Here is a 17849-nt window from a genome sequence, read left to right on the forward strand (position 1 = left end):
GAGGTGGCATCCAGCAGGATGGCACTGGAAGGACGCACATTGCGAGTCTCTTGGTCTCTTTTTTTTTTTTTTTCTTTGCTAATTCTACCCTTGCTCAATATTTTGTCCAAGAGAAAAGGGAAACAATTTGAGGTATGTCTGGAAAGCGGAAAAGAATAGGAAGACAGGCATTTCCATGGCACCTTCTCCTTTTGCTGCATAATTCCGGGTGCCTTGGAGGGGCAGGGGTGATGCGAAGCCTCAGCCCGCTGCCTGCACAGAGCGTGCCTCAGTTTCCCTACCTGTGGGATGGAAATATTGACTCGGGTCTGTTTGCTCTCGGGTGATGGGTGTCATCGCTTCCCCACCAACCCTTTGTGGGAACACTGCGGTGCTTTACTGCCCAGTGTAGCGAAAGGCCTAGAGAAGGGCAACTGCCCCGTGAGCGTGGTCACCCTCCCCGGCGGGTACCGCGGCTTTCAGCCCAGGTACCTTTTTGCACCAGATGCAAGGCCTGGGGGTGTTGGAGCAGGAATTTCCAGGGGTAAGGACATTCTGGGCCATCTTATTGCCACTAATTAGGCTGAAGGTAAGTGCCCCCTGCAGCAGGGCAGCAGTTGCACCAGGTCTCTGCAGGGATGCAGGTCACTGTGCCTGGCACGCCTCTGCCACTGGCAGCGATGGGCACATGGCTCAGCTGGGTCTCGGCTGTGTAATTCAATGTCTGTTTCCATCTCCTGGGTGTCTGATCGTCACCAAGTGAGTCTCCCCCACTAATTTTGCATACAGGTGTAGGTTTTGCATCAAAACCTTCGGCTCGTGTGGCTCGGTGGTGCCGGCACAGCCTTTCCCAGCCTGGAACTGCTGCAATCCCGGTGCTGCACCACGCGCTCGGGAACCTGCAGGGCCTTAACTGGCAGCAGTTGTGCAGCCAGTGCAGTAATGGTGGTAATAATAATATATAATAATAATAATCGTAATAATAATAGTGATAACATTATATGGCTAGAGAGGAAGAATCAGTGGTACCTCTGCTATAGTTCTGCAGTATTTCCAATCGGTGTTTCTGTTTGAATAATTAAATGCAAGAAGCCAGCTTTAGGCTGGAGATACCTACCCAGATGCACTAAAAACCAGCCCCAAAGTCTGATTTAGGGTTGGGATACCCGTTTCATGGGGCAAATGCAACTTGTAGATGAGCTCTGAGGAGGGAAAGCAGAAACTGATGCAGCAGGCATGGGGCAGGCTCTGTCAAAGTGATCGGTCAAAGCAGTGAAAAGGGCAAGAAGCCCTGAGATAGGGACCCCTCTACAAAACTTACCTTACTACAATTAACACCGAAGTATGAGTCTAAATACACATGGATAGTTTAGTTATTTGTAAACTCTTCCAGCTCTTCAACATCCCTGTAAACCTGGTCCCAGTGGGTGCTTAAAACACCAGCCGGGAACATCTGCAGAATTGGGGTTTTAGCTGGAACTTGCTGACACAGGTAGGTGAAAAAAGTTTTTGTTTTCCCACTAATTTTAAAGATGGGTATTTTACGTGCCTCACTTGAGGGATGAAGAATATTATGCTGTGTATTTCAAATGAACCATTTGAAATCTCATTTATTATTTTCCTGAAATCCCATTCCATTTAAGTTGTCACAGCTTGGGGCCTGCTTGTGCTCCTTACTGCCTCACCACAACAAAAAAAAACACCCCCAAAGCATCATTAAAAAGTCCTACCACCACTTATTTTATTGTTTCAAAATTCTAATACAAAGGAAAAAAATATTCTCAGATGAGAAGAAAAACAAGTTGAACAAATGCAGAGAAGAGGGAGAATGTTTTGTATTAATTATCGGTGAGGGAGGCAGCGCGGTCCGTCAGGGTCCCGACCCGCTGGTGCGGCGGTGACAGTGACGTAGGTCTCCATCTCCCAAACCTCCCTGCAGACCCAACCGGCGGAGGGGGCAGCGCCTGCCCCGCTCCCAGTGCCCCCACTGCCGGTGGGTGCCTCCCAGTGCCAGCCTGTCCCAGTTCGTCCCCATCCCAGTGCCAGCCCTGTCCCAGTTCATCCCCATGCTTAGTGCCAGCTTGTACCAAGTTCATTGCCATCCCAACACCAGCCTGTCCCAGTATGAGCCTGTCCCAGTGTCAGCCTTGTCCCAATGCCAGCCCTGTCCTAGTTCATCCCCGTCCCAGTACCAGCCTGTCCCAGTGCCAGCCTGTCCCTGTTCATCCCCATCCCAGTACCAGCCTGTCCCAGTGCCAGCCTGTCCCAGTTCATCCCCACCCCACTGCCAGCCCTGTCCCAGTTCATCCCCACGCTTAGTGCCAGCCTGTCCCAGTTCATTGCTATCCCAGCACCAGCCTGTCCCAGTATGAGCCTGTCCCAGTGTCAGCCTTGTCCCAATGCCAGCCCTGTCCTAGTTCATCCCCATCCCAGTGCCAGCCTGTCCCAGTATGGGCCTGGTCCAATGCCAGGCCTGTCCCAATGCCAGCCCTGTACCAGTTTATCCCCATCCCAGTACCAGCCTGCCCCAGTTCATCCTCGTGCTTAGTGCCAGCCTGTCCCTGTTCATCCCCATCCCTGTACCAGCCTGTCCCAGTATGGGCCTGTCCCAATGCCAGCCCCGTCCCAGTTCATCCCCATCCCAGTGCTTGCCCATCCCAGTGCTAGCCTGTCCCAGTTCATCCCCACGCTTAGTGCCAGCCTGTCCCAGTTCATCCCCGTCCCAGTACCAGCCTGTCCCAGCTCATCCCTGTCCCAGTGCCAGCCTCCCCAGTTCCTCCCCATCCCAGCACCTGCCCGTCCCAGTGCCTGCCCCGTACCGGCGCCTAGTCCCGTTCCATCGCCAGCCGTGTCCCAGCTCATCCCCGTCCTACTGGCAGCCTGTCCCTGGCGCTGCCGCATCCCAGTGCCCAGTCCCATCCCAGCGCCGTGGGTCCCAGTCCCGCTCCCAGTGCCCCATCCCGCCCTGCTCCCAGCGCTGCCTCGGCCGGGGCCGGGGCCGGGGCCGGGGCCGGGGCCGGGGCCGGGGCCGGGGCCGGGGCCGGGGCCGGCGCGGAGCGGGACGGCCGCGCATGCGCCCCGCCCTCCCGCGGGACCGCCGGGGCACTAATTGTTGCCGGAGTTAAAGAGAAAAACCCCCGGTACGTGAGGGAGGCACCGGGCGGCCGGGCCGGGGTGAGTCGGGGCGGCGGGGGGCACGGCGGGAGCGCGGGAAGCCGCCGGCCGCCATCTTGTGGCGGGGGGCGGTGGGGCCGAGACGCTTCGCCGCGGCGGAGCCGCTGGGCCCCGGGGTCCGTGAGGGGAAATGGCGCCTCGGGGGTGAGGGCTGCCCCGCGCCCCGTCACGGCGCGGCCCCCGGCCGGGCCGGGCTCCTTTGCGGGGGTCTGCACCCCGCCGGGGGCTGAGGGGACCCCTCGGGGCGTCCCTGGGCGTGAGGCTCCCGCTGGGGGGGAAAGTGTGTTTCCAAACCCGCGGAGCGGAAAGTCCGCGGCAGAGCTCGGCTGAGGAAGCTTTGGGAAGACGAGTTTAAGTTGTTCACCGGCTACGGAGCGAAATTATAAAAATATGTCCGGTTTCTCTGTTGGCTTTTTGCCCGTTTCTAATGAGTCTACGGAGGTGGCTGTGAAAATTAGCGTTACCCGGCCGCAACGCCGGCAGAAACTTTGTGGGAGTGCGAGAACTCAGAAATGTTAAAAAACATATAAATACAGCGCAATAGAATGAGGACTGGGAGGTTTACCCAAGACTTGAAGGATTTAAGTTTGAAAATAGAGATTTTTACATGCAGGGGGGAAACCCCCAAACTTTCTGACGGCGAGTTCAAAGACTAGAACTAATATCAACATTTTTTGAACAGAGGGATAAAAATAATACTTAGGAAGTATTGCTGTAGGGATGGGAATGGGATAATCGTAATGATTTTTGGTGTTCAGAAAAAAGGGATTAGGACAGTTTTATTGATGCTTGGTGCCACAAGGAATTAGATTAGATTTTTAATATGAAAACATTTAATTTACTCAAGTATTGCCCAGATAAGCTGAAAAAAAGAAACAAAAACAAACACACGTTGGTCTGTAATTGGGATTAAGGGAGAAAGAGGTCTGATCTTTTGTGCCAAATTGCATAAGAGCTTTCTGGTTCATGTCTTATTATGTAATGAAACAGAAGGAAAAGGAGGCAAAATGGGTACTTGATGCTGCAAACTCTTCTTACCATGCAGCAATTAACAGCCATCCGATGCGGTCTTGTTAGCGTTGGTGTTTTGCTTCCCGGCTCTTCCTTGTCCCATCTATCTAGATTATATTTTTTGAGGGTGGGGACAAGTCTCTTCCTCAGTGAGTCTTTCTACTTGGCAGTGTAAGATCTGTAATAATAATTAGTAAGAGTCCCCAGGGTAATTTGCAGGATTGTAGTCTTATAAAGTAATTACAGATGCAATTAAAACAGAGGACATTTTTGGCCTCTGTGCTCTAGTTTTGGCCTCAAATTGATTGCACCTTACATCGCAAATAATCCCTTTAAGGCTGAATGCGTGTGAAATAAATTGTAATTCATCGTGAGTGCAGGGGTGGAAATGGAGCCCGAGTTTGAGCTGCTGAGTACAACTGGGTACAACTACTGGGCAGATTGTGCAGGGCCAGTTCCATTTTTCTTGGCCAGAGTTAATTTATCTTGCCTTTGTGGTTTTTATTGCCATAATAAGTAGGTTGCAGTAGTGTGAGTGGTTACAAACAGATGTGCTCTGCAGATTCCTGACCGACTGACTTCTCATGGCCCAAGGGTGTGTTTTCTTTGCCTCAGCCATGCTGTTTGTCTGCACTTTTTACCACCAGTTCTTTATTTACTGGAATTTTAAGGCAGTAGCAGAAGCGTGGGTCTTTAAACTGACTGTTAAAAGTGGCATCTAGCATCTGCAATTTTACTTTATAATGGCTGTCTTAAAAGTGCATTATCTGCAGGAGAAGGTCTGGCTCTCTGTTATCTCACTTCCACCTTCATGCAAAGCTTTTAGTCTAAACACTTCTAGGTATGATGATATATGTCTAGTCCATTGGTGGAGAGGGGACATGAATTTGAGGGTAAAGCCTCAGTATTACCCCCTTGACCTTTTCTATATGAACACTCATGTTTTTTGAGAGGTGAGCAGTGTGGTGGGCTGCAAACCTGGCGCTGGGAGATGGGTGATGAGATAGGATGCTCCCAGGGTGGTGATGAGGACGTGGATGAAGGTGTGGAGTGCTGTCTGTTCAGCCTTCCTGTGCCAGTCCGTGCCTCACCTCTGTGCAGGAAAGGGGTTTGGAGGCCAAATTCCCTTTACCAGAATTTGCACAATTTGCGTATCAGGGAAACACAGTTAACCTGGGTCAAAACCAGACTGAACCACGGCAGCAGTTACTCTGGAACTTTACAGTCTTTCTGTAAAACAACAAGGAGGTTCCTGAGTTGCAGTGTCAATTCTTCCCCGAACACTGTTCCTGCTCTCCCCAGTTTATAATTTTTAATCTATTTCAGCCTTTTCTCAAGCCCTCCATCAGTGTGTTGTCTTGAGGTACAGGAGAGGGAAGAAGGTAGAACAGTGGGCTGAAAAATTAAATCAGAGACTGGGGGGGGAAATGACCAAATGTTTACTTGTTAATGAAGGCTGGCAGCTGAATGCTCCCACACGTGGAATCAATTAGCAGTCAAAGCAAACAGAGATCCGACCAGACCCCGTCCTTCCTAATTAGTAGCACTAACTGTGCTCTGCAGGTGAGGTATGTATGCAGATGTGCTTTGCTAAATTTGGCAGGTTACTTTCCAGAGGATGGTTCAACTTACTGGTAAAATACTTTACCTCCAGGGAATGGATGTTTTATTAGTAGGTTTAGCATCTTTTGGCTCGTCTCCTGTTTTTTTTAATTTCTGATTGAATCCAGCAAAATGATGGGATAAAAGCATGGTAGATCCAAGCAAACAGAGGTAGCAGCTGTATTCATGAACCACACAGGATTTGTTTTGATAACCCTGTTTATGCTGTAGCTTTTAAACCAAACAAAATACATGATTTAAAAGCCAGAAACCTGAACAGAAGAAGCAGCAGCAGAGATCATTCTTGACTGGTCTGAGGCAGATCAAAGCTTCCTCGTGCGTTGCTGTTTGGCTGGTAGCAGGGCGGTGCAGAGCTGAGGTCCTGTTGGCACATCAGAAATAGTCACCGCTGTTAAATCAATCGTGTGGCTCGTCTGCCCCTTTGGGGTAGGGTTGGTGGAGGCAGGAGTTCTGGAAGGCTTGTAGGGGTGTGCTGTGTCTTCCAGCCTGCATCAGAATGTTTTTTTCAGATAGTACCTGGTGGCTGTTGTTGCAGTCCTGCTGCTCCCTTTTCTCTTTGCATGTAGTTTGTTGGGTTGTTCTGGGGCTTTTTGACTGCTTCCTTGTATCTGGTTTGTACAGTGCTACCTCATGGTGTCCCCAGAAGCTGGAACATAAATGGTGAGAATGCTGGAGCAGGGAGAAAATAGCTACAGTGAATTTACAGGGTGAGCTGCAGTAGTTGCAGCTTCCACTTCCCTTTTGAATGCTAAACTCATGTGCTCTTCTCCAGGCTCCAGGGAGATGCTTTATTCCCTGTGCTGTGTTTGGAGGGTGTCTGTATGGCTCGAGAGGGACGGCAGTGTGGCACAGGACCCGGGAGCCTGAGCCCCGTCCTGTCCACACCAGTGCACGGCAGCCTCAGCTCTGGTTTCCTCATTGCTGCTCTCCACTTTGGCAACTTTCAAATGAGATAGCATAAGACCGGATCACGTAGAAGTTTGGGGTTTTTTTTAAATAAAGTAAACACATAGGGAAAAGGTCAGTCCCGTAAAGGTGTCTTTTTTTAAAAAAAAAAGTTTATTCCTAATAATGCAAGGCCCTTACCTGCTCAGCAGTCCTTTCCATTGTCATTCACTTGTATTGAAACCAGATGCAAATTTCTGTACTTTAGTGGGTCACCCTTGGCTGCAGAAGGGGCGTCAAGGAGGAATTGCCTCTGAAATGCCTGGAGAAGGTCAGGAGCTGTCTTTGCTCGCTCAGTTGAGAGAGCAGACATGGCGAGATTGGGGATGGTACTGGGTTGTTAGAGAAAAATAGTATCTCAGCTCTGGTTTGTAACTCTTACAGTACCAAAGCTGATACAGGGATATTTGAGCCCAAGGCATCATTAGTTTATCCTCATTTTATGAATCACAAGATGTTTATAAATCACATTTGGAAATTGTTGGTACTTCTGTGTGGATTGTGGGTGAGGTTTTTTTTCTCTCTTCTTTTGAGTTAGGTGGAAATTTGGGTTATAACTTTTCACAGTGAAAAGTTGGGTGATGTAGTCAAAGAAAGTGTAGGGTTCTGGGCACTTGCACAGATGCTGCCAGTGAAGCTCCAAAGTGCACACAAAATCTTTAGGAAATCAAATAGGACTAAGCATATACTTAAGCACACTGTTGGAACAATAACAGTGATATTGCTTACAGAATTTGCACATTTTCTTCTCCCGCTCACCTTTCATGACTGTGATATCAATCCATGTACTTCCTGAAACTTCTGGTGGGGAGGGAGGGATGGAAAATGGCTTCTGTATGTGTGCAAGCTGTGCTTTGTTTCATGTTATCTGAAAAAGTACTTCTCTAGGTTTTTGTTTAATTAGTTCCTTGACTAAACACTTCACTTTTCAGACTCAGATAGCTTTCTAAGAAGATTCATTTTTGACCTAACCCTTTCTGCAACAGGAACAGCAGTATTTTTGCAGTTTCTCATTGTATTTAACACAAAGAAGGCATGTGATGCTTAATTGAAAGAAGTTTGGATGTTTTTATATGGCCATCTGTGCCAGATTTTACTTCAATTCCTTCATTCTGTAGTAATGCTAAATCTGCAAATAACAATTTGACTGCATACTCTACCAAGCTATTTAGAAAACAAATACCAGAAGAAAAATCTGTTTTGCAATTTTTGTTGCACAATTATTTACACAGAATATGGGCACTCTGGCTGGTTCTGCCTCCTGACTGCAGCATCGAATGGATCCAAAAGACAAGCCTACACGTACTTGTGGTTTTTAAGCTTGCTTCATCAATTCTTTGCACTTTTTTCTTCTGGAATACTTGACATACATTATTCAACATGAAACAATTGTGGCTGGTGTCAGTATGGCGCATAAAAAACTTGTGGAGTAGGTAGGTACTGGTAGTTTTGGAGTTCAAGACTAGACTCCTTAACACCAGTCATTTGGAGTTTAGATAACCAGCCTTAATTATTCCCCAGAAAAATATGAGTATTCAGAAAAGTACAACATAATAAAATGGCTTCAGAACAGAAACAAATAACTAGTGCAGAGATTTGACATCCCTTTAAAACATCTGTCTGGGAGCCTACACCCAATGTGCAGCCATTGTAGATGTCAAAAATGTTGGCGGACACAAAACATTATGGGAAATGGCTGCTGCTTTTGATTGTTTTCATTAACTAATTCCACTTTAAGGGCATGTTTTATTGCAAAAGTAATTATCTGTGTCTTACTTAAACATGTAAGTGGTGTGACTGAACTTTTAGTTTTCCATTAGGAGATATTTTTTTTTCCCCAGCACGGCAGTTTTTATATTGTCACAAAATTGACAATATCTTGAATCACAAATCTTACAGCTTCCTTACAGGTCATTAAGTTTTGAGTGAATATAGTAATGATCACGAGTGATGGAAAGTATTTATATCTTGCATCTGTTGTTGGAGAAATCGGGTCAGATTTAGAAATGGCAGAAGTTCCAGCATCTTGCTAGGGAGGGCTTTGGGTTGCTCCTGCAGAGGTGCTTCTGAACATGATGGGTTTTATGGTGTATGGTTTCTGTGTGGCACTGGGTGACATTCGTTAGCATGTGCAAGTGTTACAGTGGTATAAGCAGTTCCCAGAGGCCAGGATTAGCCGTGTCATGGTCTCAGGCCTCGAGGGGACATACCTGAGCCTCCTGGCTGGGCCCGCCGAGTGTGAGGTTTGCACAGGGCTTTGTCAGTGGCCGGGTGCCTTCCCCAGAGTCACCATTCTTAGCAAGCAGGAGGAGATGAAAAGCTGGGGAGAAGCAGCATCAATGCTGTTAATGAAAGTTACAAAAGTGAAGGTAGGATGTGCTTCTGTTCCTCACTTTCAGTAAATGAACAGAAAGTGTAAACTGTGGACATGGAAGTAGGTTTTGTACCTTCTTTTGCATCCCTCCCCTTCTATTTGGAATAGGTCGAAATGCTCTCCAGTGGAGCGCTGAGTGCCTCGTGCAGCTCCTGCAGCAGGAAGGACAGGAGAAAGGCTGTTTCCTTGCTGGCTTCACAGCGTCACATAAATCTAAAGAGAAAGGTAGCAAAGCTAGTGTGATCATAGATGGAGATAGACTAGAAATGAGGCAGCGCCACGCTCAGCCTTTGCAGTCAGATGTGCTGCTGCTGACTTGCCGCACGCTTGCTTTTCAGTGCGCTCCGTGGGGAAGGCTGGCTGGCACGTCAGCGGGGCGGGGAGCGGGGCTGTGTGTAAATCGGGAGCTTTGCAGACCGTGCGTTCATGTAGCAAGCAGCCGCAGCCTGAAATAAATCCGTGCGTGTGTATATATTTGACACAACTGTGTCAAGAAACCAAGAGATAGCAGCTTACGAACCATTATGCTGGTTTGGGCTTAATACTAGGATCAGCTGCTGGGTTTAGAGTAAACTCACAGTATTGCTGTCTGATCCTATAAATTGATTTAAGTTGTATTGCCATGGTGACTGTTTATTTGTCTCCCAGCGTAATACCACCTAAGCATAATCCATACATTAATGTGTACATAGGGTAACCTTGAAAGGGCTGTATTGTACAAATGAACATGGCAAACTCCCGAAAACCAGAGCAGTTTATCTTGGCAGTCCTGTGGCAGAGCTACGACAAGAAGCGTTTGCTTCCTCTCCGTTCCAGCCCATGCTGTGAGGCCAGGGCATCCCTCTACCTTCCTCGACTGTTTCCCTGCTCTGATCTTTCAGAGCAGTATTTTCCTTGTTTTGTAGTTAAAATTTTTCTCTCTTTTCCTGAGAAACAAAAATTAGTAAGAAGTACAATGGGTGGAGCCTGGGATTCCTCAATTCTGAATTTTATCTTCGCCCCTTCACTGACACAGGTAGTGAAAGCACTTCAGTGTTCTTCACACTGTTAAATACTTGCCAGTGGCTATTAACACTTTAGGCATTGGTACGGTTTCTTTGCAGGCTGTGAAAAGTTCATTTGAGACCTTGACTGATGAGTTTCCTGGAGGTGAGGCTGTTTTTTTTTTCTAGTAATGGTATTAGTTCAGCCTTGCAAAATATTACTTGCCTGAGGTGAGTAATAGGCTTTGATGGGTAAGTAAAGTATCATCAGTCATCATCATAGAAAGGGACAGGCAAATGATTTTTGTGTCTGAACTGCTAAGTGTTCAAAGCAGTTCCTGAGACCAGATTAGTTGTGCCCTGTGAGAAGTCATGAAATTATTATTTTTTTGTTGTTTCTGTTTAAAAATTGCAGTTTGGTTCTCCACTAACGTCATAAGAGTGACTGGCAGGTCTGATACGTTGGGTGTTAGACACCCTGCCAAATCTTACAAGAAACTGAGGATGCACAGAGTTCTGAATGCCAACTTGCTTTGAGTGCACTTAACACTGAATGAAATGATCAGCTTTTGCTAGGTTTCCCATTCTGTTTCGGGGAAGAAAGGTGGTTTGTAAGTCAGTTATTCCCAGAACAGCCCAGTATCAGATGGTTTTCTCGGTGCCAGCTGCTTCTCAAATGGAATTTTGCCTCCTGGTACGTGGAGGCTTAGCTAGAAGGGCTGCAGACATCACTGTTGTTGCTTGATTTACAGTCTTGGGTTTTATTGCTTCGTTGTGTTTCTCACATTTACCCTCTTATAAAGACACTGAAATCCTCATGTCTTTAGGAATCAACCTGGCAGCATCTGAAAAGGGACTTCGGTTGAAATGTTTCTCTTCCCATTAGGTCTGATAGCGTATACAGAAGTACAGTGAACCCCCATCCACCCATTCAGTCTTCACGATTTTGTTTGTATGAACTTGTGCCTCTTTTCCTTTTTTTTTTTTTTTTGGGGGGTGGGGGGCGGTCCTAAGGCAAGATGGATGTTAAAAGCCAAAGCTGGTTTTCTACAGTAACGATGAAGCTCTTTCCCAAGGCTGCACTATTGTTCACTGGTAGAAACGAGATCAAAACCTGGGTATTTCTGACCTCTGCCTGTGGATTCCCTATCTAAAGTTCAAGCGCAGAAGTCTGGGTGGTAGCATATTAATTATGAATCATTATCTCTGCCAGCATGGTAGTCATTTATCATTTCATAAATTTGAATCTATGACTTGGGGCTGCATGACTCATCTGAGTTTTGCTGTATCTTTTGCATTAATGTTTCGAAGTCTGAAAATTTTAAAGATGAAAAGCAATCACAAATATGGACAAATGGGGAACATTCATGCCTCACTACAGCTCTTTGAAATGTTTGAAGTTAGTTTCTGCTGTCTTTTTTTAATTGCACAGTTTGCTTCCTTTTATTGGGCTATCTTGATTTTATTGTAGGTTTTACTGATAGGGAATGTTATAAGAAAAGTAATTTCTTTACTATATTTTTCAAGGGGTTTTACTGGATTTATAAAATGCAGAGATGTAAAAGGCTCATTATTGTATCAGGTCTTCTCTGGTTAGCACAAGATTATTGTCTAGATTGTGATTTTTGACAGTTTTCCTGGCCCAGTTTTAAATAAAATCCACAGCTTAATTACTTCTGTCCAAGTATCCTCCAGGCTCCTTCTCCCAGAGGGAGCTGTGTAAGTAGTCTTGGTGTTTGAGCTGCTTGATTTTAAAAGCCTGATTGTAAAGAACATCTAAAAAGTGATAGTTTTGCCCTTGCTGAAACTGGCATCAAAACATTGGCTACAAACGAGTGCTTATAGATGTACAAGGCTACATCAGATGTTAATGTATGGTGAGCCTTGGGCGGCAGTAGTTCAGTACCACCCTATGTAAGGCTTGTTTAGTCCCGTTTGTAACTTTCCGTAGCGCTGTGGAGCTGCGGTGGCGCCATTGTGTTGTGTGTACGTAACCACGGATACCAGCGCGCATCTCCCGCGCCTGCGGTTCCGTTAGAGCCGGTGGAAGCTGAGCTGGCTTCTGCAGCTTGACTGCTGCTCTGCTTTGCTCCCGTTTTCACCCTCCTGACTCGTTCTGACTAGCCTATATGCAGCTCATCTTCACAGTTATGCAGGATTGTAAGTAGCTGGAGTTTTATATTTGGGGGAAAAAAGGAAGAGATCCTCCTACAGGAATTAGGTTGCGATATCCGAAGATATTTGGTATTCCAGTTTACAAACATCTGTCCTGGTTTTAACCCAATTTAGATTATCATAAAGAGCTGTGATGCTTGAATGAGAGTTTCAGGAATGCTCAAACATCAGATATTGTCCTACCTCAGATCTGTGGTTTTGCCCTTGGCTGAATTAAACTTATACTTTGAACCTGTAGGTAGAAGGTCTAGCATGTGGAAGGCTTCACATCAAGAGTGGAGTTCACCTGCCCTTACTTAAGCACTTGGCAGTTAAAAGCCTGCCCTGGCAGTGTATCTTAAGGCACTTTCCAGTGCTCCAGCAGAGAGCCAGTCTGCCAGAGGCAGATCAAGCACATGGGCCTTGGGTGATGCCTGCTCTTGCTGTAAGAGCTCAGAGTGACCTTGTTGAACTCAAGCATTCAAATGTCAGAGCAAAGACCCCTGCCGTGGGCAGTTTTGACCCATTCCCACAGGAATGCAGTTGGACCTGTCAGTTGAACTGTGCATTTTGTACTTAACATCAGTGGTTGTGCTCACACTAGAAAAATTAGTAGAGCTGACAGTTCAAGAGAAGATTGTGAATTTTTTACATTTTTTTTTTTTTTTAAGCAAGCAGTTACGTTCATGGATTGAAAATACTGAGGCTACGTTTAAAGGGCATGAACATACAGTTAATTTATGGTCAGTGTTTGGTTAATGTCTACCACAAAAATTGTTGAGTAATTGGATATGGGGAGCCCGTATAGCAGTGTGGCTTTTAGTCGAGTCTTCTAATGGAGCCCATTAGTTTATTTGCTGGGATGTGAAAGCAATACATGGCGCTTAAGCATTTTAAGAGCTTTATAGCATTTCTAGTGCAAAGCCTTGACATTACAGCAGTATAGAGGGGCCTGGAAACAGCTGTTAGATGCTGCTGCTCCCCCCTGATGTGCACAGACTTTTCACTTGTATATGAGTTTGTGCATACAGCTGTGTATTTGTGTTTCTGTAATTTTAAATCCTGGTACTCCTGATATCCAGACCAAAGCTCCTACTGAATCCAGAGGCTCTAGGATCTTGCTAGTGAACTGTAATTGGCAAAAATGTCATACAAATCAAGTAACTGTTAAAACTTACTGGGTTTTTTTGTCCTCAAGCTGTACATATGCTTAACTCTCTCAGCTTTCTTTTCATGTTTACTGAAGTGTCATGAGCAAAATGCACATTTGACATTTTTCCCATCTTTTGAAACTAGCATTGCTCTGAAAACCCTTAGTGAAATGTGAGCAACAGACCTCTTTATTCTGTGCCTCTTTTTTTGTTTTGTTTTCACACCCTAGTTTTCTTTGTTAAAATTAAATAAAGAACCCAAAGACTAAGCAGAAAGATGGAACAGAATGTCCCGGAGAGAATCATCAGCATCCCGACAGCAGACCGCGATATATTGAATGCCTTAGACTGGAAAGACGGCATTGGTACCTTGCCTGGTAGCAACATACAAGTAAGAAACCAAGGAACACAATACATGAGTGGCCACCATGCCTTGGCATCACAGAATATTTGCAATATATTCTGTAGTTTGCACATGAAGGTTGTGCAGAGAAAATACTTTGTTTTAAACAACTGGGTTGGCCTTACCAAGGAAGTGGTGAAGTGTTAGTAATGTTTCTGAAATGATGATACTCCCTCTCTCCTTCAAAATTCTTGCTGAATTGATTTCTAAAGGCAGGAAGTATTTTAAGTAATTGTTTTCTGCTAATGAAAGTTATGGGTCTGATCTTGCTAATCCCCGGTACTGTCCATACAACATACTCTGGGGCAAGAAATCCCATTGATTTCAGCCCACTATGAGAAAGATGTTTTCTCTGAAAGACAAATTTTTGTATTTTGTGGGGTTGAGTCTTTAGATTCTTTTCACATCAGTGGTTGTTTTTCGCAGCTTTTGACAGCTGCCTGTATCTTATGTATTCATGATAGTGACAAATACAGCTGTCGTGTAAATCAGAACCAAGATTTGATGGTCCTAAACATAGTGTTCTGTGTTAGAGGAGGGAGGAGAGTGGGTGTCTGTTGGCTGTTTCCCAAATTACCTTCAACTGTTGCTTCAATTCAGTTGCAGTTCCGATGACTGAAAATGAATACATAAAATTGCCCTCAAGGCTGCAAGTTTTGAATCTTGGGGTGGTGGTGGTGGTGGAAGATCAATTTTCAAGTGAAAAAAAATTGGAGCTGAAGGGACTTGAAAGCTCTGAAAAATCGGATTTTGGTATCATCACATCAGGCATTCAGAATCAAGACCTCCTGCAAGTGTTGACAGTTCCCCTTCCTCCCCTGCTCCTCCTGCCTTTGTGCAGACGGTCTTCTAGACGGGCTGTCAGACCTCACTTAGGCTACGAGGAAGATGCTTCTGCCAGCAGATGTCGAGAGAAAGTGGATGAACTTGCATGCTTGGAGTATTTTAAGATCAGTGGTTTACACTCCCATAAAACCGCCATGGAATGGGGTCCGCTGACTTTCTAGGAGGTCCTTTGGGTGATTCTTTTGCAGTGGCCTAACTTTTGCCCTGTATTTAATCAAAGTAATTATACTTCTGCTTCTTAAAAGAGCTCAACGGTGTATTGCCACAGGTTCTTTCCTAAACAGCAGTAATGTTCCTTTGCAGACACAACTTCACTTTTATTGATTCCTCATAATAGTAATCAACAAAGCACCACATTATTTTTTAGACAGAAAGACATCAGATAATACTGTATTGTTTTATATTAGATGATCAAGTATAAGAACACTGAGCACCACAGTTAGTGAGTCTGGTAGAAATGTTTAGCTGGAGCATGGTAACTAGCTGCACAGGAAGCCACTTCATTCTTAAGATGCCAAACACTTTTTTTTTTTTTTTTTTAATTTTCCCTCACAGAAGTGCCAAACACTTTTTTTTTTTTATTCTTTTGCCATTTAATCCTTCTTTTCCCCTTTTCTTCCTGCTATATTCTGGTTCTTACATGCACAATGAAATATACTTTTCCTTAATTCTCTTCCCAAGTGTCTCAGGAAGGACTAATTCTTTCTGGAGAGTTTGTGTAGATTTCATATTAGCAAATACGCTATTGTGAACTCCTTTGTGTAAAGGAAGGTGCAGTCCTCAGAGCAGCAGTTACGTGTTTCCAGAACTTAGGAATGAGGGATATTGCTTTGAAGAGTCTCGAAATGGAACTGGTGGTTGCCTCCATGGATCAGCCCATCCTCAGCATCAGATCAGAGACCATTAATAAAGATGCTTCTTGTTTTTCTAACACAAACTTATGTTTTCTGTGGCCTGGGCTGGGCTTCACCAGTTTGTGTGGCTGCAGATATACCATTGAATTATTAAAGGAGGAAATAACAGGCTGCTGTCCTCACTGGTTTGAGCTGAATCAGAACTGTTAATTCGTATGCAGGAGCGTCGCTACCCCAGAGACTAACCTGCTAATACAAAATGACACTGGCACCCTTCCCCACCTCCAGCTGAGAGCTCTGCTTCACACTTGCTCGGCTGCTTAATGGCACGTAGAGCTCTGGAGATGTTCCTTCCACTGACCTTCTGCTCATGATGCTGAGCTGTCCTTATCAGCTCTAGCAAGGACCCCTGGGATCTGCACTGTTGTGCTGCTGCTGTTCTGGTGTTTGAGGAAAGTGATAGGTTTCTTCTCTAAACTTAGTCCACTTTAGAATTATCACTTCTCTGAAATAGATTGTTTCTTTTTGTGCTGAAATAAAAATGATGCTCTGTCTCTTCAGGGGTGCAGAGGAAGATGTGAGCTGCTTAGAAGCAAGTCCAGCATCTTTGAAGCTTTAAGAATATAGGCTTCAGATAAAAAAGGGGGAAGAGAGCAAAGAACGTTTGGGATAAGGCTTTGATAGGGTGCTGGAGGCAGGGTCCTGAGCCCAGGAAGCATGCAGGAGTAGAGGAAGAATGGTGCTTCTCAATGCAATGCGGGGTGCTGCTTCTGAAGCAAATGCTTTTAAACTGGGTTTAGCAGGTTTGAGCGGCTGTGAAAAGATCTCAGACTACTAAAGCTAATCTGCTTTAGAGCAGAGCTTGCACATGCAACCTACCTTTGACTTGTCTCTTTTATTCTGGAGTTCAAGGAGTGAGGCATATGTCTCTTTTATTCTGGAGTTCATTTTTAGGCATATTTGCTCATCAGAAGTTTGTTGGGTTTTGTGTTGTTTTTTGTTGTTTGGGGTTTTTTTTTGTGTGTGCTCGGTGGCATTTGCAGATCAGGACTAATAAAAGATGCACATTGACGCTATTTGGCACAATTTAGTAATTTTGTCTGGACCAATGAAGTGTTCTTTCACAGCCTATGAAATTTTTTAAGCTTAAAGCATAAGAGCCTGTGAAGTCTGCCACATCTTATTCCTTCTCTATAGCTACCCCATGGTAGCTTCGCTTTGTATCTGGAGGGTTTTTCTTATTCTGTGTCTGAATTTACTCATGCCCTGTAGCAGGACAGGCAGTGTGTGTGCAGGGTTGGTAGGCAGGTGCTGTGTTGGAGCAGAGGATGGGTGTGCTAGCAAAACCGCCGTGGGAGCGTCATCTACCCCAGCGGCTGATGGAGGGCTTCTTAAGGGTCAAAACCTGGGGCGACTGGGACTGGGAGCTTGGAGACTGACTCCTGGCCACACTGGTACATGTCACCTACCTACTGCCACTATCTGTGGCTTCTGTTAGGTGTCTTTTCTAGGTTGTTCAGAAATGGTTGATTTGGATTTGAGACTCTCCCCTCTGTCCTTGGGCCAGGGCCCCACCGTGGCTTTCACTAAGAAGTGGTACTGTGCAAGCAGGAGCTTATCAAACAAAGAAGAGCTAGTTATTTCTCAGTGTCTGCTGTTCTTCAACAGTGTTGCTTGTGCATATCCCCGCATTCCTCTGCTCCTCTGGGAGCACTAGACTGTCAAGTGTCATTGAAGAAGGGTTGGGAACCGCTTGGCCTCTTGCAGCTCCAGATGCTCACTGCATTTATGCAGTCCTGGCTGTCACTGTGCTCTGAGGTCTTTAAAGCCCAGCCAGCACCAGCTGGAGAACGTACTGGACAAGTTCTCCACTGGAATGTGACTTTTCTGTCAACAGCTGGGTGATTCCTGCTTGCACAGAGATTTTAGGGAAGTTGCTGTACATCATAACTGCAGTAAATGTAATTGTGCTTTGTTGGGTGAATTTCAACCATCATAGCAGAGTTTTGGGTTAAATCGCTTTTCTGAGGGTATTTATTTTGATGTGTTTGTCAGAGGTCTGGGTTTTATAAGGGGAGCACATCCCAAGCAGGTAGAATTAACGTTGCTTTCCTTCAATGACAACGAAATACATCGTTGGGGATTTCTGGGGGCTCACTGGTGGCATTTTGAGGAAGAGTTGTGTTAGGTGTTTCTCACTTTTATTGTTACTTATTTTTAATGCTTTTTAATGTATATTCAGCCATTTCTTTTTATCCCATACCTAGTTGCTCCTCAGGGAACCGTATTCCTTCCTGTCCCTCTTCCTAGCCCTTTTACTACGACTTATTTGCTTACTTTCTTCTCTTACCT

The 17849-nt window shown here is 45.5% G+C and overlaps 1 protein-coding gene across 6 annotated transcripts in view; it reads left to right on the plus strand.

Annotated features, from left to right (window-relative positions):
- The first annotated feature begins 2982 nt into the window (after positions 1–2982).
- The window catches only part of LOC101914401 (lethal(3)malignant brain tumor-like protein 3), a 51605-nt gene continuing 36738 nt past the window's right edge, over positions 2983–17849 (plus strand). For 4 of the 6 annotated variants that reach the window (XR_008746259.1, XR_008746260.1, XM_055798471.1 and 1 more), the window contains exon 1: positions 2983–3119. The gene's annotated coding sequence lies outside the window, so the exon portion shown is untranslated. Of the gene's footprint in view, positions 3154–17849 lie in introns of all 6 variants that reach the window. The other 2 variants (XM_055798473.1, XM_055798472.1) reach the window with 2 other exon arrangements.

Source organism: Falco peregrinus, chromosome 3 (genome assembly GCF_023634155.1).
Source record: "Falco peregrinus isolate bFalPer1 chromosome 3, bFalPer1.pri, whole genome shotgun sequence".
Taxonomy (NCBI): domain Eukaryota; kingdom Metazoa; phylum Chordata; class Aves; order Falconiformes; family Falconidae; genus Falco; species Falco peregrinus.